Source organism: Arachis hypogaea, chromosome 6 (assembly GCF_003086295.3).
Source record: "Arachis hypogaea cultivar Tifrunner chromosome 6, arahy.Tifrunner.gnm2.J5K5, whole genome shotgun sequence".
Classification (NCBI taxonomy): Eukaryota; Viridiplantae; Streptophyta; class Magnoliopsida; order Fabales; family Fabaceae; genus Arachis; species Arachis hypogaea.
Genome location: NC_092041.1, coordinates 40,901,581 through 40,918,148, shown reverse-complemented (window position 1 = coordinate 40,918,148; position 16,568 = coordinate 40,901,581). Strand labels below are relative to the sequence as shown.

Here is a 16,568-nt window from a genome sequence, read left to right as displayed (position 1 = left end):
ACCTATTATAGTTCGCACACACAATTTTGTTAACCATGCGGCGCGAGAGAGCGTAACACTATCCGCGAAGCCTTGCGGGTACCGTAGGTGCCTGTCGAGGATGAGGCCATTGCGGCTCGCCCTTAGGTGTCCTACTCGGGATAGCGTCATTTAAAGAATGAAGGTCGGCACGACGTTAAAAAAAAAAAAAAAAGAGGTGCAACACGAGGACTTCCCAGGAGGTCACCCATCCTAGTACTACTCTCGCCCAAGCACGCTTAACTGCGGAGTTCTGATGGGATCCGGTGCATTAGTGCTGGTATGATCGCACCTATTATAGTTCGCACACACAATTTTGTTAACCATGCGGCGCGAGAGAGCGTAACACTATCCGCGAAGCCTTGCGGGTACCGTAGGTGCCTGTCGAGGATGAGGCCATTGCGGCTCGCCCTTAGGTGTCCTACTCGGGATAGCGTCATTTAAAGAATGAAGGTCGGCACGACGTTAAAAAAAAAAAAAAAAAAGAGGTGCAACACGAGGACTTCCAGGAGGTCACCATAGTACTACTCGCGCACGCTTAACTGGGAGTTCTGATGGGATCCGGTGCATTAGTGCTGGTATGATCGCACCTATTATAGTTCGCACACAATTTTGTTAACCATGCGGCGCGAGAGAGCGTAACACTATCTGCGAAGCCTTGCGGGTACCGTAGGTGCTGTCGAGGATGAGGCCATTGCGGCTCGCCCTTAGGTGTCCTACTCGGATAGCGTCATTTAAAGAATGAAGGTCGGCACGACGTTAAAAAAAAAAAAAAAGGTGCAACACGAGGACTTCCCAGGAGGTCACCCATCCTAGTACTACTCGCCCAAGCACGCTTAACTGCGGAGTTCTGATGGGATCCGGTGCATTAGTGCTGGTATGATCGCACCTATTATAGTTCGCACACACAATTTTGTTAACCATGCGGCGCGAGAGAGCGTAACACTATCCGCGAAGCCTTGCGGGTACCGTAGGTGCCTGTCGAGGATGAGGCCATTGCGGCTCGCCCTTAGGTGTCCTACTCGGGATAGCGTCATTTAAAGAATGAAGGTCGGCACGACGTTAAAAAAAAAAAAAAAAGAGGTGCAACACGAGGACTTCCCAGGAGGTCACCCATCCTAGTACTACTCTCGCCCAAGCACGCTTAACTGCGGAGTTCTGATGGGATCCGGTGCATTAGTGCTGGTATGATCGCACCTATTATAGTTCGCACACACAATTTTGTTAACCATGCGGCGCGAGAGAGCGTAACACTATCCGCGAAGCCTTGCGGGTACCGTAGGTGCCTGTCGAGGATGAGGCCATTGCGGCTCGCCCTTAGGTGTCCTACTCGGGATAGCGTCATTTAAAGAATGAAGGTCGGCACGACGTTAAAAAAAAAAAAAAAGAGGTGCAACACGAGGACTTCCCAGGAGGTCACCCATCCTAGTACTACTCTCGCCCAAGCACGCTTAACTGCGGAGTTCTGATGGGATCCGGTGCATTAGTGCTGGTATGATCGCACCTATTATAGTTCGCACACACAATTTTGTTAACCATGCGGCGCGAGAGAGCGTAACACTATCCGCGAAGCCTTGCGGGTACCGTAGGTGCCTGTCGAGGATGAGGCCATTGCGGCTCGCCCTTAGGTGTCCTACTCGGGATAGCGTCATTTAAAGAATGAAGGTCGGCACGACGTTAAAAAAAAAAAAAAAGAGGTGCAACACGAGGACTTCCGAGGTCACCCATCCTAGTACTACTCTCGCCCAAGCACGCTTAACTGCGGAGTTCTGATGGGATCCGGTGCATTAGTGCTGGTATGATCGCACCTATTATAGTTCGCACACACAATTTTGTTAACCATGCGGCGCGAGAGAGCGTAACACTATCCGCGAAGCCTTGCGGGTACCGTAGGTGCCTGTCGAGGATGAGGCCATTGCGGCTCGCCCTTAGGTGTCCTACTCGGGATAGCGTCATTTAAAGAATGAAGGTCGGCACGACGTTAAAAAAAAAAAAAAAAGAGGTGCAACACGAGGACTTCCCAGGAGGTCACCCATCCTAGTACTACTCTCGCCCAAGCACGCTTAACTGCGGAGTTCTGATGGGATCCGGTGCATTAGTGCTGGTATGATCGCACCTATTATAGTTCGCACACACAATTTTGTTAACCATGCGGCGCGAGAGAGCGTAACACTATCCGCGAAGCCTTGCGGGTACCGTAGGTGCCTGTCGAGGATGAGGCCATTGCGGCTCGCCCTTAGGTGTCCTACTCGGGATAGCGTCATTTAAAGAATGAAGGTCGGCACGACGTTAAAAAAAAAAAAAAAAAGGGTGCAACACGAGGACTTCCCAGGAGGTCACCCATCCTAGTACTACTCTCGCCCAAGCACGCTTAACTGCGGAGTTCTGATGGGATCCGGTGCATTAGTGCTGGTATGATCGCACCTATTATAGTTCGCACACACAATTTTGTTAACCATGCGGCGCGAGAGAGCGTAACACTATCCGCGAAGCCTTGCGGGTACCGTAGGTGCCTGTCGAGGATGAGGCCATTGCGGCTCGCCCTTAGGTGTCCTACTCGGGATAGCGTCATTTAAAGAATGAAGGTCGGCACGACGTTAAAAAAAAAAAAAAAAAAGGGTGCAACACGAGGACTTCCCAGGAGGTCACCCATCCTAGTACTACTCTCGCCCAAGCACGCTTAACTGCGGAGTTCTGATGGGATCCGGTGCATTAGTGCTGGTATGATCGCACCTATTATAGTTCGCACACACAATTTTGTTAACCATGCGGCGCGAGAGAGCGTAACACTATCTGCGAAGCCTTGCGGGTACCGTAGGTGCCTGTCGAGGATGAGGCCATTGCGGCTCGCCCTTAGGTGTCCTACTCGGATAGCGTCATTTAAAGAATGAAGGTCGGCACGACGTTAAAAAAAAAAAAAAGGTGCAACACGAGGACTTCCCAGGAGGTCACCCATCCTAGTACTACTCTCGCCCAAGCACGCTTAACTGCGGAGTTCTGATGGGATCCGGTGCATTAGTGCTGGTATGATCGCACCTATTATAGTTCGCACACACAATTTTGTTAACCATGCGGCGCGAGAGAGCGTAACACTATCCGAAGCCTTGCGGGTACCGTAGGTGCCTGTCGAGGATGAGGCCATTGCGGCTCGCCCTTAGGTGTCCTACTCGGGATAGCGTCATTTAAAGAATGAAGGTCGGCACGACGTTAAAAAAAAAAAAAAAGAGGTGCAACACGAGGACTTCCCAGGAGGTCACCCATCCTAGTACTACTCTCGCCCAAGCACGCTTAACTGCGGAGTTCTGATGGGATCCGGTGCATTAGTGCTGGTATGATCGCACCTATTATAGTTCGCACACACAATTTTGTTAACCATGCGGCGCGAGAGAGCGTAACACTATCCGCGAAGCCTTGCGGGTACCGTAGGTGCCTGTCGAGGATGAGGCCATTGCGGCTCGCCCTTAGGTGTCCTACTCGGGATAGCGTCATTTAAAGAATGAAGGTCGGCACGACGTTAAAAAAAAAAAAAGAGGTGCAACACGAGGACTTCCCAGGAGGTCACCCATCCTAGTACTACTCTCGCCCAAGCACGCTTAACTGCGGAGTTCTGATGGGATCCGGTGCATTAGTGCTGGTATGATCGCACCTATTATAGTTCGCACACACAATTTTGTTAACCATGCGGCGCGAGAGAGCGTAACACTATCCGCGAAGCCTTGCGGGTACCGTAGGTGCCTGTCGAGGATGAGGCCATTGCGGCTCGCCCTTAGGTGTCCTACTCGGGATAGCGTCATTTAAAGAATGAAGGTCGGCACGACGTTAAAAAAAAAAAAAAAGAGGTGCAACACGAGGACTTCCCAGGAGGTCACCCATCCTAGTACTACTCTCGCCCAAGCACGCTTAACTGCGGAGTTCTGATGGGATCCGGTGCATTAGTGCTGGTATGATCGCACCTATTATAGTTCGCACACACAATTTTGTTAACCATGCGGCGCGAGAGAGCGTAACACTATCCGCGAAGCCTTGCGGGTACCGTAGGTGCCTGTCGAGGATGAGGCCATTGCGGCTCGCCCTTAGGTGTCCTACTCGGGATAGCGTCATTTAAAGAATGAAGGTCGGCACGACGTTAAAAAAAAAAAAAAAGAGGTGCAACACGAGGACTTCCCAGGAGGTCACCCATCCTAGTACTACTCTCGCCCAAGCACGCTTAACTGCGGAGTTCTGATGGGATCCGGTGCATTAGTGCTGGTATGATCGCACCTATTATAGTTCGCACACACAATTTTGTTAACCATGCGGCGCGAGAGAGCGTAACACTATCCGCGAAGCCTTGCGGGTACCGTAGGTGCCTGTCGAGGATGAGGCCATTGCGGCTCGCCCTTAGGTGTCCTACTCGGGATAGCGTCATTTAAAGAATGAAGGTCGGCACGACGTTAAAAAAAAAAAAAAGAGGTGCAACACGAGGACTTCCCAGAGGTCACCCATCCTAGTACTACTCTCGCCCAAGCACGCTTAACTGCGGAGTTCTGATGGGATCCGGTGCATTAGTGCTGGTATGATCGCACCTATTATAGTTCGCACACACAATTTTGTTAACCATGCGGCGCGAGAGAGCGTAACACTATCCGCGAAGCCTTGCGGGTACCGTAGGTGCCTGTCGAGGATGAGGCCATTGCGGCTCGCCCTTAGGTGTCCTACTCGGGATAGCGTCATTTAAAGAATGAAGGTCGGCACGACGTTAAAAAAAAAAAAAAAGAGGTGCAACACGAGGACTTCCCAGGAGGTCACCCATCCTAGTACTACTCTCGCCCAAGCACGCTTAACTGCGGAGTTCTGATGGGATCCGGTGCATTAGTGCTGGTATGATCGCACCTATTATAGTTCGCACACACAATTTTGTTAACCATGCGGCGCGAGAGAGCGTAACACTATCCGCGAAGCCTTGCGGGTACCGTAGGTGCCTGTCGAGGATGAGGCCATTGCGGCTCGCCCTTAGGTGTCCTACTCGGGATAGCGTCATTTAAAGAATGAAGGTCGGCACGACGTTAAAAAAAAAAAAAAGAGGTGCAACACGAGGACTTCCCAGAGGTCACCCATCCTAGTACTACTCTCGCCCAAGCACGCTTAACTGCGGAGTTCTGATGGGATCCGGTGCATTAGTGCTGGTATGATCGCACCTATTATAGTTCGCACACACAATTTTGTTAACCATGCGGCGCGAGAGAGCGTAACACTATCCGCGAAGCCTTGCGGGTACCGTAGGTGCCTGTCGAGGATGAGGCCATTGCGGCTCGCCCTTAGGTGTCCTACTCGGGATAGCGTCATTTAAAGAATGAAGGTCGGCACGACGTTAAAAAAAAAAAAAAAGAGGTGCAACACGAGGACTTCCCAGGAGGTCACCCATCCTAGTACTACTCTCGCCCAAGCACGCTTAACTGCGGAGTTCTGATGGGATCCGGTGCATTAGTGCTGGTATGATCGCACCTATTATAGTTCGCACACACAATTTTGTTAACCATGCGGCGCGAGAGAGCGTAACACTATCCGCGAAGCCTTGCGGGTACCGTAGGTGCCTGTCGAGGATGAGGCCATTGCGGCTCGCCCTTAGGTGTCCTACTCGGGATAGCGTCATTTAAAGAATGAAGGTCGGCACGACGTTAAAAAAAAAAAAAAAGAGGTGCAACACGAGGACTTCCCAGGAGGTCACCCATCCTAGTACTATCTCGCCCAAGCACGCTTAACTGCGGAGTTCTGATGGGATCCGGTGCATTAGTGCTGGTATGATCGCACCTATTATAGTTCGCACACACAATTTTGTTAACCATGCGGCGCGAGAGAGCGTAACACTATCCGCGAAGCCTTGCGGGTACCGTAGGTGCCTGTCGAGGATGAGGCCATTGCGGCTCGCCCTTAGGTGTCCTACTCGGGATAGCGTCATTTAAAGAATGAAGGTCGGCACGACGTTAAAAAAAAAAAAAAAAGAGGTGCAACACGAGGACTTCCCAGGAGGTCACCCATCCTAGTACTACTCTCGCCCAAGCACGCTTAACTGCGGAGTTCTGATGGGATCCGGTGCATTAGTGCTGGTATGATCGCACCTATTATAGTTCGCACACACAATTTTGTTAACCATGCGGCGCGAGAGAGCGTAACACTATCCGCGAAGCCTTGCGGGTACCGTAGGTGCCTGTCGAGGATGAGGCCATTGCGGCTCGCCCTTAGGTGTCCTACTCGGGATAGCGTCATTTAAAGAATGAAGGTCGGCACGACGTTAAAAAAAAAAAAAAAAGAGGTGCAACACGAGGACTTCCCAGGAGGTCACCCATCCTAGTACTACTCTCGCCCAAGCACGCTTAACTGCGGAGTTCTGATGGGATCCGGTGCATTAGTGCTGGTATGATCGCACCTATTATAGTTCGCACACACAATTTTGTTAACCATGCGGCGCGAGAGAGCGTAACACTATCCGCGAAGCCTTGCGGGTACCGTAGGTGCCTGTCGAGGATGAGGCCATTGCGGCTCGCCCTTAGGTGTCCTACTCGGGATAGCGTCATTTAAAGAATGAAGGTCGGCACGACGTTAAAAAAAAAAAAAAAAGAGGTGCAACACGAGGACTTCCCAGGAGGTCACCCATCCTAGTACTACTCTCGCCCAAGCACGCTTAACTGCGGAGTTCTGATGGGATCCGGTGCATTAGTGCTGGTATGATCGCACCTATTATAGTTCGCACACACAATTTTGTTAACCATGCGGCGCGAGAGAGCGTAACACTATCCGCGAAGCCTTGCGGGTACCGTAGGTGCCTGTCGAGGATGAGGCCATTGCGGCTCGCCCTTAGGTGTCCTACTCGGGATAGCGTCATTTAAAGAATGAAGGTCGGCACGACGTTAAAAAAAAAAAAAAAGGGTGCAACACGAGGACTTCCCAGGAGGTCACCCATCCTAGTACTACTCTCGCCCAAGCACGCTTAACTGCGGAGTTCTGATGGGATCCGGTGCATTAGTGCTGGTATGATCGCACCTATTATAGTTCGCACACACAATTTTGTTAACCATGCGGCGCGAGAGAGCGTAACACTATCTGCGAAGCCTTGCGGGTACCGTAGGTGCCTGTCGAGGATGAGGCCATTGCGGCTCGCCCTTAGGTGTCCTACTCGGATAGCGTCATTTAAAGAATGAAGGTCGGCACGACGTTAAAAAAAAAAAAAAAAGGTGCAACACGAGGACTTCCCAGGAGGTCACCCATCCTAGTACTACTCTCGCCCAAGCACGCTTAACTGCGGAGTTCTGATGGGATCCGGTGCATTAGTGCTGGTATGATCGCACCTATTATAGTTCGCACACACAATTTTGTTAACCATGCGGCGCGAGAGAGCGTAACACTATCCGCGAAGCCTTGCGGGTACCGTAGGTGCCTGTCGAGGATGAGGCCATTGCGGCTCGCCCTTAGGTGTCCTACTCGGGATAGCGTCATTTAAAGAATGAAGGTCGGCACGACGTTAAAAAAAAAAAAAAGAGGTGCAACACGAGGACTTCCCAGGAGGTCACCCATCCTAGTACTACTCTCGCCCAAGCACGCTTAACTGCGGAGTTCTGATGGGATCCGGTGCATTAGTGCTGGTATGATCGCACCTATTATAGTTCGCACACACAATTTTGTTAACCATGCGGCGCGAGAGAGCGTAACACTATCCGCGAAGCCTTGCGGGTACCGTAGGTGCCTGTCGAGGATGAGGCCATTGCGGCTCGCCCTTAGGTGTCCTACTCGGGATAGCGTCATTTAAAGAATGAAGGTCGGCACGACGTTAAAAAAAAAAAAAAAGAGGTGCAACACGAGGACTTCCCAGGAGGTCACCCATCCTAGTACTACTCTCGCCCAAGCACGCTTAACTGCGGAGTTCTGATGGGATCCGGTGCATTAGTGCTGGTATGATCGCACCTATTATAGTTCGCACACACAATTTTGTTAACCATGCGGCGCGAGAGAGCGTAACACTATCTGCGAAGCCTTGCGGGTACCGTAGGTGCCTGTCGAGGATGAGGCCATTGCGGCTCGCCCTTAGGTGTCCTACTCGGGATAGCGTCATTTAAAGAATGAAGGTCGGCACGACGTTAAAAAAAAAAAAAAAAGGGTGCAACACGAGGACTTCCCAGGAGGTCACCCATCCTAGTACTACTCTCGCCCAAGCACGCTTAACTGCGGAGTTCTGATGGGATCCGGTGCATTAGTGCTGGTATGATCGCACCTATTATAGTTCGCACACACAATTTTGTTAACCATGCGGCGCGAGAGAGCGTAACACTATCTGCGAAGCCTTGCGGGTACCGTAGGTGCCTGTCGAGGATGAGGCCATTGCGGCTCGCCCTTAGGTGTCCTACTCGGGATAGCGTCATTTAAAGAATGAAGGTCGGCACGACGTTAAAAAAAAAAAAAAAGAGGTGCAACACGAGGACTTCCCAGGAGGTCACCCATCCTAGTACTACTCTCGCCCAAGCACGCTTAACTGCGGAGTTCTGATGGGATCCGGTGCATTAGTGCTGGTATGATCGCACCTATTATAGTTCGCACACACAATTTTGTTAACCATGCGGCGCGAGAGAGCGTAACACTATCCGCGAAGCCTTGCGGGTACCGTAGGTGCCTGTCGAGGATGAGGCCATTGCGGCTCGCCCTTAGGTGTCCTACTCGGGATAGCGTCATTTAAAGAATGAAGGTCGGCACGACGTTAAAAAAAAAAAAAAAAGAGGTGCAACACGAGGACTTCCCAGGAGGTCACCCATCCTAGTACTACTCTCGCCCAAGCACGCTTAACTGCGGAGTTCTGATGGGATCCGGTGCATTAGTGCTGGTATGATCGCACCTATTATAGTTCGCACACACAATTTTGTTAACCATGCGGCGCGAGAGAGCGTAACACTATCCGCGAAGCCTTGCGGGTACCGTAGGTGCCTGTCGAGGATGAGGCCATTGCGGCTCGCCCTTAGGTGTCCTACTCGGGATAGCGTCATTTAAAGAATGAAGGTCGGCACGACGTTAAAAAAAAAAAAAAAAAAGGTGCAACACGAGGACTTCCCAGGAGGTCACCCATCCTAGTACTACTCTCGCCCAAGCACGCTTAACTGCGGAGTTCTGATGGGATCCGGTGCATTAGTGCTGGTATGATCGCACCTATTATAGTTCGCACACACAATTTTGTTAACCATGCGGCGCGAGAGAGCGTAACACTATCCGCGAAGCCTTGCGGGTACCGTAGGTGCCTGTCGAGGATGAGGCCATTGCGGCTCGCCCTTAGGTGTCCTACTCGGATAGCGTCATTTAAAGAATGAAGGTCGGCACGACGTTAAAAAAAAAAAAAAGAGGTGCAACACGAGGACTTCCCAGGAGGTCACCCATCCTAGTACTACTCTCGCCCAAGCACGCTTAACTGCGGAGTTCTGATGGGATCCGGTGCATTAGTGCTGGTATGATCGCACCTATTATAGTTCGCACACACAATTTTGTTAACCATGCGGCGCGAGAGAGCGTAACACTATCCGCGAAGCCTTGCGGGTACCGTAGGTGCCTGTCGAGGATGAGGCCATTGCGGCTCGCCCTTAGGTGTCCTACTCGGGATAGCGTCATTTAAAGAATGAAGGTCGGCACGACGTTAAAAAAAAAAAAAAAAGAGGTGCAACACGAGGACTTCCCAGGAGGTCACCCATCCTAGTACTACTCTCGCCCAAGCACGCTTAACTGCGGAGTTCTGATGGGATCCGGTGCATTAGTGCTGGTATGATCGCACCTATTATAGTTCGCACACACAATTTTGTTAACCATGCGGCGCGAGAGAGCGTAACACTATCCGCGAAGCCTTGCGGGTACCGTAGGTGCCTGTCGAGGATGAGGCCATTGCGGCTCGCCCTTAGGTGTCCTACTCGGGATAGCGTCATTTAAAGAATGAAGGTCGGCACGACGTTAAAAAAAAAAAAAAAAGAGGTGCAACACGAGGACTTCCCAGGAGGTCACCCATCCTAGTACTACTCTCGCCCAAGCACGCTTAACTGCGGAGTTCTGATGGGATCCGGTGCATTAGTGCTGGTATGATCGCACCTATTATAGTTCGCACACACAATTTTGTTAACCATGCGGCGCGAGAGAGCGTAACACTATCGCGAAGCCTTGCGGGTACCGTAGGTGCCTGTCGAGGATGAGGCCATTGCGGCTCGCCCTTAGGTGTCCTACTCGGGATAGCGTCATTTAAAGAATGAAGGTCGGCACGACGTTAAAAAAAAAAAAAAAGAGGTGCAACACGAGGACTTCCCAGGAGGTCACCCATCCTAGTACTACTCTCGCCCAAGCACGCTTAACTGCGGAGTTCTGATGGGATCCGGTGCATTAGTGCTGGTATGATCGCACCTATTATAGTTCGCACACACAATTTTGTTAACCATGCGGCGCGAGAGAGCGTAACACTATCCGCGAAGCCTTGCGGGTACCGTAGGTGCCTGTCGAGGATGAGGCCATTGCGGCTCGCCCTTAGGTGTCCTACTCGGGATAGCGTCATTTAAAGAATGAAGGTCGGCACGACGTTAAAAAAAAAAAAAAAAGAGGTGCAACACGAGGACTTCCCAGGAGGTCACCCATCCTAGTACTACTCTCGCCCAAGCACGCTTAACTGCGGAGTTCTGATGGGATCCGGTGCATTAGTGCTGGTATGATCGCACCTATTATAGTTCGCACACACAATTTTGTTAACCATGCGGCGCGAGAGAGCGTAACACTATCCGCGAAGCCTTGCGGGTACCGTAGGTGCCTGTCGAGGATGAGGCCATTGCGGCTCGCCCTTAGGTGTCCTACTCGGGATAGCGTCATTTAAAGAATGAAGGTCGGCACGACGTTAAAAAAAAAAAAAAAGAGGTGCAACACGAGGACTTCCCAGGAGGTCACCCATCCTAGTACTACTCTCGCCCAAGCACGCTTAACTGCGGAGTTCTGATGGGATCCGGTGCATTAGTGCTGGTATGATCGCACCTATTATAGTTCGCACACACAATTTTGTTAACCATGCGGCGCGAGAGAGCGTAACACTATCCGAAGCCTTGCGGGTACCGTAGGTGCCTGTCGAGGATGAGGCCATTGCGGCTCGCCCTTAGGTGTCCTACTCGGGATAGCGTCATTTAAAGAATGAAGGTCGGCACGACGTTAAAAAAAAAAAAAAAGAGGTGCAACACGAGGACTTCCCAGGAGGTCACCCATCCTAGTACTACTCTCGCCCAAGCACGCTTAACTGCGGAGTTCTGATGGGATCCGGTGCATTAGTGCTGGTATGATCGCACCTATTATAGTTCGCACACACAATTTTGTTAACCATGCGGCGCGAGAGAGCGTAACACTATCCGCGAAGCCTTGCGGGTACCGTAGGTGCCTGTCGAGGATGAGGCCATTGCGGCTCGCCCTTAGGTGTCCTACTCGGGATAGCGTCATTTAAAGAATGAAGGTCGGCACGACGTTAAAAAAAAAAAAAAAAGAGGTGCAACACGAGGACTTCCCAGGAGGTCACCCATCCTAGTACTACTCTCGCCCAAGCACGCTTAACTGCGGAGTTCTGATGGGATCCGGTGCATTAGTGCTGGTATGATCGCACCTATTATAGTTCGCACACACAATTTTGTTAACCATGCGGCGCGAGAGAGCGTAACACTATCCGCGAAGCCTTGCGGGTACCGTAGGTGCCTGTCGAGGATGAGGCCATTGCGGCTCGCCCTTAGGTGTCCTACTCGGGATAGCGTCATTTAAAGAATGAAGGTCGGCACGACGTTAAAAAAAAAAAAAAAGAGGTGCAACACGAGGACTTCCCAGGAGGTCACCCATCCTAGTACTACTCTCGCCCAAGCACGCTTAACTGCGGAGTTCTGATGGGATCCGGTGCATTAGTGCTGGTATGATCGCACCTATTATAGTTCGCACACACAATTTTGTTAACCATGCGGCGCGAGAGAGCGTAACACTATCCGCGAAGCCTTGCGGGTACCGTAGGTGCCTGTCGAGGATGAGGCCATTGCGGCTCGCCCTTAGGTGTCCTACTCGGGATAGCGTCATTTAAAGAATGAAGGTCGGCACGACGTTAAAAAAAAAAAAAAAGAGGTGCAACACGAGGACTTCCCAGGAGGTCACCCATCCTAGTACTACTCTCGCCCAAGCACGCTTAACTGCGGAGTTCTGATGGGATCCGGTGCATTAGTGCTGGTATGATCGCACCTATTATAGTTCGCACACACAATTTTGTTAACCATGCGGCGCGAGAGAGCGTAACACTATCCGCGAAGCCTTGCGGGTACCGTAGGTGCCTGTCGAGGATGAGGCCATTGCGGCTCGCCCTTAGGTGTCCTACTCGGGATAGCGTCATTTAAAGAATGAAGGTCGGCACGACGTTAAAAAAAAAAAAAAAGAGGTGCAACACGAGGACTTCCCAGAGGTCACCCATCCTAGTACTACTCTCGCCCAAGCACGCTTAACTGCGGAGTTCTGATGGGATCCGGTGCATTAGTGCTGGTATGATCGCACCTATTATAGTTCGCACACACAATTTTGTTAACCATGCGGCGCGAGAGAGCGTAACACTATCCGCGAAGCCTTGCGGGTACCGTAGGTGCCTGTCGAGGATGAGGCCATTGCGGCTCGCCCTTAGGTGTCCTACTCGGGATAGCGTCATTTAAAGAATGAAGGTCGGCACGACGTTAAAAAAAAAAAAAAAAGAGGTGCAACACGAGGACTTCCCAGGAGGTCACCCATCCTAGTACTACTCTCGCCCAAGCACGCTTAACTGCGGAGTTCTGATGGGATCCGGTGCATTAGTGCTGGTATGATCGCACCTATTATAGTTCGCACACACAATTTTGTTAACCATGCGGCGCGAGAGAGCGTAACACTATCCGCGAAGCCTTGCGGGTACCGTAGGTGCCTGTCGAGGATGAGGCCATTGCGGCTCGCCCTTAGGTGTCCTACTCGGGATAGCGTCATTTAAAGAATGAAGGTCGGCACGACGTTAAAAAAAAAAAAAAAAGAGGTGCAACACGAGGACTTCCCAGGAGGTCACCCATCCTAGTACTACTCTCGCCCAAGCACGCTTAACTGCGGAGTTCTGATGGGATCCGGTGCATTAGTGCTGGTATGATCGCACCTATTATAGTTCGCACACACAATTTTGTTAACCATGCGGCGCGAGAGAGCGTAACACTATCGCGAAGCCTTGCGGGTACCGTAGGTGCCTGTCGAGGATGAGGCCATTGCGGCTCGCCCTTAGGTGTCCTACTCGGGATAGCGTCATTTAAAGAATGAAGGTCGGCACGACGTTAAAAAAAAAAAAAAAAGAGGTGCAACACGAGGACTTCCCAGAGGTCACCCATCCTAGTACTACTCTCGCCCAAGCACGCTTAACTGCGGAGTTCTGATGGGATCCGGTGCATTAGTGCTGGTATGATCGCACCTATTATAGTTCGCACACACAATTTTGTTAACCATGCGGCGCGAGAGAGCGTAACACTATCGCGAAGCCTTGCGGGTACCGTAGGTGCCTGTCGAGGATGAGGCCATTGCGGCTCGCCCTTAGGTGTCCTACTCGGGATAGCGTCATTTAAAGAATGAAGGTCGGCACGACGTTAAAAAAAAAAAAAAAGAGGTGCAACACGAGGACTTCCCAGGAGGTCACCCATCCTAGTACTACTCTCGCCCAAGCACGCTTAACTGCGGAGTTCTGATGGGATCCGGTGCATTAGTGCTGGTATGATCGCACCTATTATAGTTCGCACACACAATTTTGTTAACCATGCGGCGCGAGAGAGCGTAACACTATCGCGAAGCCTTGCGGGTACCGTAGGTGCCTGTCGAGGATGAGGCCATTGCGGCTCGCCCTTAGGTGTCCTACTCGGGATAGCGTCATTTAAAGAATGAAGGTCGGCACGACGTTAAAAAAAAAAAAAAAAGAGGTGCAACACGAGGACTTCCCAGAGGTCACCCATCCTAGTACTACTCTCGCCCAAGCACGCTTAACTGCGGAGTTCTGATGGGATCCGGTGCATTAGTGCTGGTATGATCGCACCTATTATAGTTCGCACACACAATTTTGTTAACCATGCGGCGCGAGAGAGCGTAACACTATCCGCGAAGCCTTGCGGGTACCGTAGGTGCCTGTCGAGGATGAGGCCATTGCGGCTCGCCCTTAGGTGTCCTACTCGGGATAGCGTCATTTAAAGAATGAAGGTCGGCACGACGTTAAAAAAAAAAAAAAAGAGGTGCAACACGAGGACTTCCCAGGAGGTCACCCATCCTAGTACTACTCTCGCCCAAGCACGCTTAACTGCGGAGTTCTGATGGGATCCGGTGCATTAGTGCTGGTATGATCGCACCTATTATAGTTCGCACACACAATTTTGTTAACCATGCGGCGCGAGAGAGCGTAACACTATCGCGAAGCCTTGCGGGTACCGTAGGTGCCTGTCGAGGATGAGGCCATTGCGGCTCGCCCTTAGGTGTCCTACTCGGGATAGCGTCATTTAAAGAATGAAGGTCGGCACGACGTTAAAAAAAAAAAAAAAGAGGTGCAACACGAGGACTTCCCAGAGGTCACCCATCCTAGTACTACTCTCGCCCAAGCACGCTTAACTGCGGAGTTCTGATGGGATCCGGTGCATTAGTGCTGGTATGATCGCACCTATTATAGTTCGCACACACAATTTTGTTAACCATGCGGCGCGAGAGAGCGTAACACTATCGCGAAGCCTTGCGGGTACCGTAGGTGCCTGTCGAGGATGAGGCCATTGCGGCTCGCCCTTAGGTGTCCTACTCGGGATAGCGTCATTTAAAGAATGAAGGTCGGCACGACGTTAAAAAAAAAAAAAAGAGGTGCAACACGAGGACTTCCCAGGAGGTCACCCATCCTAGTACTACTCTCGCCCAAGCACGCTTAACTGCGGAGTTCTGATGGGATCCGGTGCATTAGTGCTGGTATGATCGCACCTATTATAGTTCGCACACACAATTTTGTTAACCATGCGGCGCGAGAGAGCGTAACACTATCGCGAAGCCTTGCGGGTACCGTAGGTGCCTGTCGAGGATGAGGCCATTGCGGCTCGCCCTTAGGTGTCCTACTCGGGATAGCGTCATTTAAAGAATGAAGGTCGGCACGACGTTAAAAAAAAAAAAAAAGAGGTGCAACACGAGGACTTCCCAGGAGGTCACCCATCCTAGTACTACTCTCGCCCAAGCACGCTTAACTGCGGAGTTCTGATGGGATCCGGTGCATTAGTGCTGGTATGATCGCACCTATTATAGTTCGCACACACAATTTTGTTAACCATGCGGCGCGAGAGAGCGTAACACTATCCGCGAAGCCTTGCGGGTACCGTAGGTGCCTGTCGAGGATGAGGCCATTGCGGCTCGCCCTTAGGTGTCCTACTCGGGATAGCGTCATTTAAAGAATGAAGGTCGGCACGACGTTAAAAAAAAAAAAAAAGAGGTGCAACACGAGGACTTCCCAGGAGGTCACCCATCCTAGTACTACTCTCGCCCAAGCACGCTTAACTGCGGAGTTCTGATGGGATCCGGTGCATTAGTGCTGGTATGATCGCACCTATTATAGTTCGCACACACAATTTTGTTAACCATGCGGCGCGAGAGAGCGTAACACTATCCGCGAAGCCTTGCGGGTACCGTAGGTGCCTGTCGAGGATGAGGCCATTGCGGCTCGCCCTTAGGTGTCCTACTCGGGATAGCGTCATTTAAAGAATGAAGGTCGGCACGACGTTAAAAAAAAAAAAAAAGAGGTGCAACACGAGGACTTCCCAGGAGGTCACCCATCCTAGTACTACTCTCGCCCAAGCACGCTTAACTGCGGAGTTCTGATGGGATCCGGTGCATTAGTGCTGGTATGATCGCACCTATTATAGTTCGCACACACAATTTTGTTAACCATGCGGCGCGAGAGAGCGTAACACTATCCGCGAAGCCTTGCGGGTACCGTAGGTGCCTGTCGAGGATGAGGCCATTGCGGCTCGCCCTTAGGTGTCCTACTCGGGATAGCGTCATTTAAAGAATGAAGGTCGGCACGACGTTAAAAAAAAAAAAAAGAGGTGCAACACGAGGACTTCCCAGGAGGTCACCCATCCTAGTACTACTCTCGCCCAAGCACGCTTAACTGCGGAGTTCTGATGGGATCCGGTGCATTAGTGCTGGTATGATCGCACCTATTATAGTTCGCACACACAATTTTGTTAACCATGCGGCGCGAGAGAGCGTAACACTATCCGCGAAGCCTTGCGGGTACCGTAGGTGCCTGTCGAGGATGAGGCCATTGCGGCTCGCCCTTAGGTGTCCTACTCGGGATAGCGTCATTTAAAGAATGAAGGTCGGCACGACGTTAAAAAAAAAAAAAAAGAGGTGCAACACGAGGACTTCCCAGGAGGTCACCCATCCTAGTACTACTCTCGCCCAAGCACGCTTAACTGCGGAGTTCTGATGGGATCCGGTGCATTAGTGCTGGTATGATCGCACCTATTATAGTTCGCACACACAAT

General features: G+C 51.3%; 53 non-coding genes across 53 annotated transcripts; all 53 read right to left on the bottom strand.

Moving 5' to 3' along the window:
* Positions 1–193: 193 nt before the first annotated feature.
* On the bottom strand, positions 194–312 carry LOC140173844 (5S ribosomal RNA). The gene has a single exon (XR_011863018.1). It is a non-coding gene; the product is annotated as a 5S ribosomal RNA (ribosomal RNA).
* A 480-nt stretch (positions 313–792) lies between these two features.
* LOC140173951 (5S ribosomal RNA) lies at positions 793–909 on the bottom strand. The gene has a single exon (XR_011863131.1). It is a non-coding gene; the product is annotated as a 5S ribosomal RNA (ribosomal RNA).
* Positions 910–1,098: 189 nt separating this feature from the next.
* LOC140173843 (5S ribosomal RNA) lies at positions 1,099–1,217 on the bottom strand. The gene has a single exon (XR_011863017.1). It is a non-coding gene; the product is annotated as a 5S ribosomal RNA (ribosomal RNA).
* A 188-nt stretch (positions 1,218–1,405) lies between these two features.
* LOC140173842 (5S ribosomal RNA) lies at positions 1,406–1,524 on the bottom strand. The gene has a single exon (XR_011863016.1). It is a non-coding gene; the product is annotated as a 5S ribosomal RNA (ribosomal RNA).
* Positions 1,525–1,712: 188 nt separating this feature from the next.
* On the bottom strand, positions 1,713–1,828 carry LOC140173987 (5S ribosomal RNA). Its single transcript, XR_011863168.1, has one exon. It is a non-coding gene; the product is annotated as a 5S ribosomal RNA (ribosomal RNA).
* Positions 1,829–2,017: 189 nt separating this feature from the next.
* On the bottom strand, positions 2,018–2,136 carry LOC140173841 (5S ribosomal RNA). The gene has a single exon (XR_011863015.1). It is a non-coding gene; the product is annotated as a 5S ribosomal RNA (ribosomal RNA).
* A 189-nt stretch (positions 2,137–2,325) lies between these two features.
* LOC140173901 (5S ribosomal RNA) lies at positions 2,326–2,444 on the bottom strand. Its single transcript, XR_011863078.1, has one exon. It is a non-coding gene; the product is annotated as a 5S ribosomal RNA (ribosomal RNA).
* A 190-nt stretch (positions 2,445–2,634) lies between these two features.
* On the bottom strand, positions 2,635–2,753 carry LOC140173900 (5S ribosomal RNA). The gene has a single exon (XR_011863077.1). It is a non-coding gene; the product is annotated as a 5S ribosomal RNA (ribosomal RNA).
* A 184-nt stretch (positions 2,754–2,937) lies between these two features.
* On the bottom strand, positions 2,938–3,056 carry LOC140173887 (5S ribosomal RNA). The gene has a single exon (XR_011863062.1). It is a non-coding gene; the product is annotated as a 5S ribosomal RNA (ribosomal RNA).
* Positions 3,057–3,242: 186 nt separating this feature from the next.
* Positions 3,243–3,361, bottom strand: LOC140173840 (5S ribosomal RNA). The gene has a single exon (XR_011863014.1). It is a non-coding gene; the product is annotated as a 5S ribosomal RNA (ribosomal RNA).
* Positions 3,362–3,547: 186 nt separating this feature from the next.
* Positions 3,548–3,666, bottom strand: LOC140173839 (5S ribosomal RNA). Its single transcript, XR_011863013.1, has one exon. It is a non-coding gene; the product is annotated as a 5S ribosomal RNA (ribosomal RNA).
* A 188-nt stretch (positions 3,667–3,854) lies between these two features.
* On the bottom strand, positions 3,855–3,973 carry LOC140173838 (5S ribosomal RNA). The gene has a single exon (XR_011863012.1). It is a non-coding gene; the product is annotated as a 5S ribosomal RNA (ribosomal RNA).
* A 188-nt stretch (positions 3,974–4,161) lies between these two features.
* Positions 4,162–4,280, bottom strand: LOC140173837 (5S ribosomal RNA). Its single transcript, XR_011863011.1, has one exon. It is a non-coding gene; the product is annotated as a 5S ribosomal RNA (ribosomal RNA).
* Positions 4,281–4,467: 187 nt separating this feature from the next.
* Positions 4,468–4,585, bottom strand: LOC140173934 (5S ribosomal RNA). The gene has a single exon (XR_011863114.1). It is a non-coding gene; the product is annotated as a 5S ribosomal RNA (ribosomal RNA).
* Positions 4,586–4,773: 188 nt separating this feature from the next.
* Positions 4,774–4,892, bottom strand: LOC140173836 (5S ribosomal RNA). The gene has a single exon (XR_011863010.1). It is a non-coding gene; the product is annotated as a 5S ribosomal RNA (ribosomal RNA).
* Positions 4,893–5,079: 187 nt separating this feature from the next.
* On the bottom strand, positions 5,080–5,197 carry LOC140173933 (5S ribosomal RNA). The gene has a single exon (XR_011863113.1). It is a non-coding gene; the product is annotated as a 5S ribosomal RNA (ribosomal RNA).
* Positions 5,198–5,385: 188 nt separating this feature from the next.
* On the bottom strand, positions 5,386–5,504 carry LOC140173835 (5S ribosomal RNA). The gene has a single exon (XR_011863009.1). It is a non-coding gene; the product is annotated as a 5S ribosomal RNA (ribosomal RNA).
* Positions 5,505–5,692: 188 nt separating this feature from the next.
* LOC140173913 (5S ribosomal RNA) lies at positions 5,693–5,810 on the bottom strand. The gene has a single exon (XR_011863093.1). It is a non-coding gene; the product is annotated as a 5S ribosomal RNA (ribosomal RNA).
* Positions 5,811–5,999: 189 nt separating this feature from the next.
* LOC140173834 (5S ribosomal RNA) lies at positions 6,000–6,118 on the bottom strand. Its single transcript, XR_011863008.1, has one exon. It is a non-coding gene; the product is annotated as a 5S ribosomal RNA (ribosomal RNA).
* Positions 6,119–6,307: 189 nt separating this feature from the next.
* LOC140173833 (5S ribosomal RNA) lies at positions 6,308–6,426 on the bottom strand. Its single transcript, XR_011863007.1, has one exon. It is a non-coding gene; the product is annotated as a 5S ribosomal RNA (ribosomal RNA).
* A 189-nt stretch (positions 6,427–6,615) lies between these two features.
* On the bottom strand, positions 6,616–6,734 carry LOC140173832 (5S ribosomal RNA). The gene has a single exon (XR_011863006.1). It is a non-coding gene; the product is annotated as a 5S ribosomal RNA (ribosomal RNA).
* A 187-nt stretch (positions 6,735–6,921) lies between these two features.
* LOC140173899 (5S ribosomal RNA) lies at positions 6,922–7,040 on the bottom strand. Its single transcript, XR_011863076.1, has one exon. It is a non-coding gene; the product is annotated as a 5S ribosomal RNA (ribosomal RNA).
* Positions 7,041–7,226: 186 nt separating this feature from the next.
* LOC140173886 (5S ribosomal RNA) lies at positions 7,227–7,345 on the bottom strand. Its single transcript, XR_011863061.1, has one exon. It is a non-coding gene; the product is annotated as a 5S ribosomal RNA (ribosomal RNA).
* Positions 7,346–7,532: 187 nt separating this feature from the next.
* Positions 7,533–7,651, bottom strand: LOC140173831 (5S ribosomal RNA). Its single transcript, XR_011863005.1, has one exon. It is a non-coding gene; the product is annotated as a 5S ribosomal RNA (ribosomal RNA).
* Positions 7,652–7,839: 188 nt separating this feature from the next.
* LOC140173830 (5S ribosomal RNA) lies at positions 7,840–7,958 on the bottom strand. Its single transcript, XR_011863004.1, has one exon. It is a non-coding gene; the product is annotated as a 5S ribosomal RNA (ribosomal RNA).
* Positions 7,959–8,146: 188 nt separating this feature from the next.
* Positions 8,147–8,265, bottom strand: LOC140173898 (5S ribosomal RNA). Its single transcript, XR_011863075.1, has one exon. It is a non-coding gene; the product is annotated as a 5S ribosomal RNA (ribosomal RNA).
* Positions 8,266–8,453: 188 nt separating this feature from the next.
* Positions 8,454–8,572, bottom strand: LOC140173829 (5S ribosomal RNA). The gene has a single exon (XR_011863003.1). It is a non-coding gene; the product is annotated as a 5S ribosomal RNA (ribosomal RNA).
* Positions 8,573–8,761: 189 nt separating this feature from the next.
* On the bottom strand, positions 8,762–8,880 carry LOC140173828 (5S ribosomal RNA). The gene has a single exon (XR_011863002.1). It is a non-coding gene; the product is annotated as a 5S ribosomal RNA (ribosomal RNA).
* A 189-nt stretch (positions 8,881–9,069) lies between these two features.
* Positions 9,070–9,188, bottom strand: LOC140173885 (5S ribosomal RNA). Its single transcript, XR_011863060.1, has one exon. It is a non-coding gene; the product is annotated as a 5S ribosomal RNA (ribosomal RNA).
* Positions 9,189–9,374: 186 nt separating this feature from the next.
* Positions 9,375–9,493, bottom strand: LOC140173827 (5S ribosomal RNA). The gene has a single exon (XR_011863001.1). It is a non-coding gene; the product is annotated as a 5S ribosomal RNA (ribosomal RNA).
* A 189-nt stretch (positions 9,494–9,682) lies between these two features.
* On the bottom strand, positions 9,683–9,801 carry LOC140173826 (5S ribosomal RNA). The gene has a single exon (XR_011863000.1). It is a non-coding gene; the product is annotated as a 5S ribosomal RNA (ribosomal RNA).
* A 189-nt stretch (positions 9,802–9,990) lies between these two features.
* Positions 9,991–10,109, bottom strand: LOC140173825 (5S ribosomal RNA). The gene has a single exon (XR_011862999.1). It is a non-coding gene; the product is annotated as a 5S ribosomal RNA (ribosomal RNA).
* Positions 10,110–10,296: 187 nt separating this feature from the next.
* Positions 10,297–10,415, bottom strand: LOC140173824 (5S ribosomal RNA). The gene has a single exon (XR_011862998.1). It is a non-coding gene; the product is annotated as a 5S ribosomal RNA (ribosomal RNA).
* A 189-nt stretch (positions 10,416–10,604) lies between these two features.
* On the bottom strand, positions 10,605–10,723 carry LOC140173823 (5S ribosomal RNA). The gene has a single exon (XR_011862997.1). It is a non-coding gene; the product is annotated as a 5S ribosomal RNA (ribosomal RNA).
* A 188-nt stretch (positions 10,724–10,911) lies between these two features.
* Positions 10,912–11,030, bottom strand: LOC140173822 (5S ribosomal RNA). The gene has a single exon (XR_011862996.1). It is a non-coding gene; the product is annotated as a 5S ribosomal RNA (ribosomal RNA).
* Positions 11,031–11,216: 186 nt separating this feature from the next.
* Positions 11,217–11,335, bottom strand: LOC140173821 (5S ribosomal RNA). Its single transcript, XR_011862995.1, has one exon. It is a non-coding gene; the product is annotated as a 5S ribosomal RNA (ribosomal RNA).
* Positions 11,336–11,524: 189 nt separating this feature from the next.
* Positions 11,525–11,643, bottom strand: LOC140173820 (5S ribosomal RNA). The gene has a single exon (XR_011862994.1). It is a non-coding gene; the product is annotated as a 5S ribosomal RNA (ribosomal RNA).
* A 188-nt stretch (positions 11,644–11,831) lies between these two features.
* On the bottom strand, positions 11,832–11,950 carry LOC140173819 (5S ribosomal RNA). The gene has a single exon (XR_011862993.1). It is a non-coding gene; the product is annotated as a 5S ribosomal RNA (ribosomal RNA).
* A 188-nt stretch (positions 11,951–12,138) lies between these two features.
* Positions 12,139–12,257, bottom strand: LOC140173818 (5S ribosomal RNA). Its single transcript, XR_011862992.1, has one exon. It is a non-coding gene; the product is annotated as a 5S ribosomal RNA (ribosomal RNA).
* A 188-nt stretch (positions 12,258–12,445) lies between these two features.
* Positions 12,446–12,563, bottom strand: LOC140173932 (5S ribosomal RNA). The gene has a single exon (XR_011863112.1). It is a non-coding gene; the product is annotated as a 5S ribosomal RNA (ribosomal RNA).
* A 189-nt stretch (positions 12,564–12,752) lies between these two features.
* Positions 12,753–12,871, bottom strand: LOC140173817 (5S ribosomal RNA). Its single transcript, XR_011862991.1, has one exon. It is a non-coding gene; the product is annotated as a 5S ribosomal RNA (ribosomal RNA).
* Positions 12,872–13,060: 189 nt separating this feature from the next.
* On the bottom strand, positions 13,061–13,179 carry LOC140173816 (5S ribosomal RNA). Its single transcript, XR_011862990.1, has one exon. It is a non-coding gene; the product is annotated as a 5S ribosomal RNA (ribosomal RNA).
* A 188-nt stretch (positions 13,180–13,367) lies between these two features.
* Positions 13,368–13,485, bottom strand: LOC140173931 (5S ribosomal RNA). The gene has a single exon (XR_011863111.1). It is a non-coding gene; the product is annotated as a 5S ribosomal RNA (ribosomal RNA).
* Positions 13,486–13,672: 187 nt separating this feature from the next.
* LOC140173815 (5S ribosomal RNA) lies at positions 13,673–13,791 on the bottom strand. The gene has a single exon (XR_011862988.1). It is a non-coding gene; the product is annotated as a 5S ribosomal RNA (ribosomal RNA).
* Positions 13,792–13,979: 188 nt separating this feature from the next.
* LOC140173930 (5S ribosomal RNA) lies at positions 13,980–14,097 on the bottom strand. The gene has a single exon (XR_011863110.1). It is a non-coding gene; the product is annotated as a 5S ribosomal RNA (ribosomal RNA).
* Positions 14,098–14,285: 188 nt separating this feature from the next.
* Positions 14,286–14,404, bottom strand: LOC140173814 (5S ribosomal RNA). Its single transcript, XR_011862987.1, has one exon. It is a non-coding gene; the product is annotated as a 5S ribosomal RNA (ribosomal RNA).
* A 187-nt stretch (positions 14,405–14,591) lies between these two features.
* On the bottom strand, positions 14,592–14,709 carry LOC140173929 (5S ribosomal RNA). The gene has a single exon (XR_011863109.1). It is a non-coding gene; the product is annotated as a 5S ribosomal RNA (ribosomal RNA).
* A 186-nt stretch (positions 14,710–14,895) lies between these two features.
* LOC140173813 (5S ribosomal RNA) lies at positions 14,896–15,014 on the bottom strand. Its single transcript, XR_011862986.1, has one exon. It is a non-coding gene; the product is annotated as a 5S ribosomal RNA (ribosomal RNA).
* A 187-nt stretch (positions 15,015–15,201) lies between these two features.
* On the bottom strand, positions 15,202–15,320 carry LOC140173812 (5S ribosomal RNA). Its single transcript, XR_011862985.1, has one exon. It is a non-coding gene; the product is annotated as a 5S ribosomal RNA (ribosomal RNA).
* A 188-nt stretch (positions 15,321–15,508) lies between these two features.
* Positions 15,509–15,627, bottom strand: LOC140173810 (5S ribosomal RNA). Its single transcript, XR_011862984.1, has one exon. It is a non-coding gene; the product is annotated as a 5S ribosomal RNA (ribosomal RNA).
* Positions 15,628–15,815: 188 nt separating this feature from the next.
* On the bottom strand, positions 15,816–15,934 carry LOC140173809 (5S ribosomal RNA). Its single transcript, XR_011862983.1, has one exon. It is a non-coding gene; the product is annotated as a 5S ribosomal RNA (ribosomal RNA).
* Positions 15,935–16,121: 187 nt separating this feature from the next.
* On the bottom strand, positions 16,122–16,240 carry LOC140173808 (5S ribosomal RNA). The gene has a single exon (XR_011862982.1). It is a non-coding gene; the product is annotated as a 5S ribosomal RNA (ribosomal RNA).
* A 188-nt stretch (positions 16,241–16,428) lies between these two features.
* On the bottom strand, positions 16,429–16,547 carry LOC140173807 (5S ribosomal RNA). The gene has a single exon (XR_011862981.1). It is a non-coding gene; the product is annotated as a 5S ribosomal RNA (ribosomal RNA).
* Between the last annotated feature and the right edge of the window lie 21 nt (positions 16,548–16,568).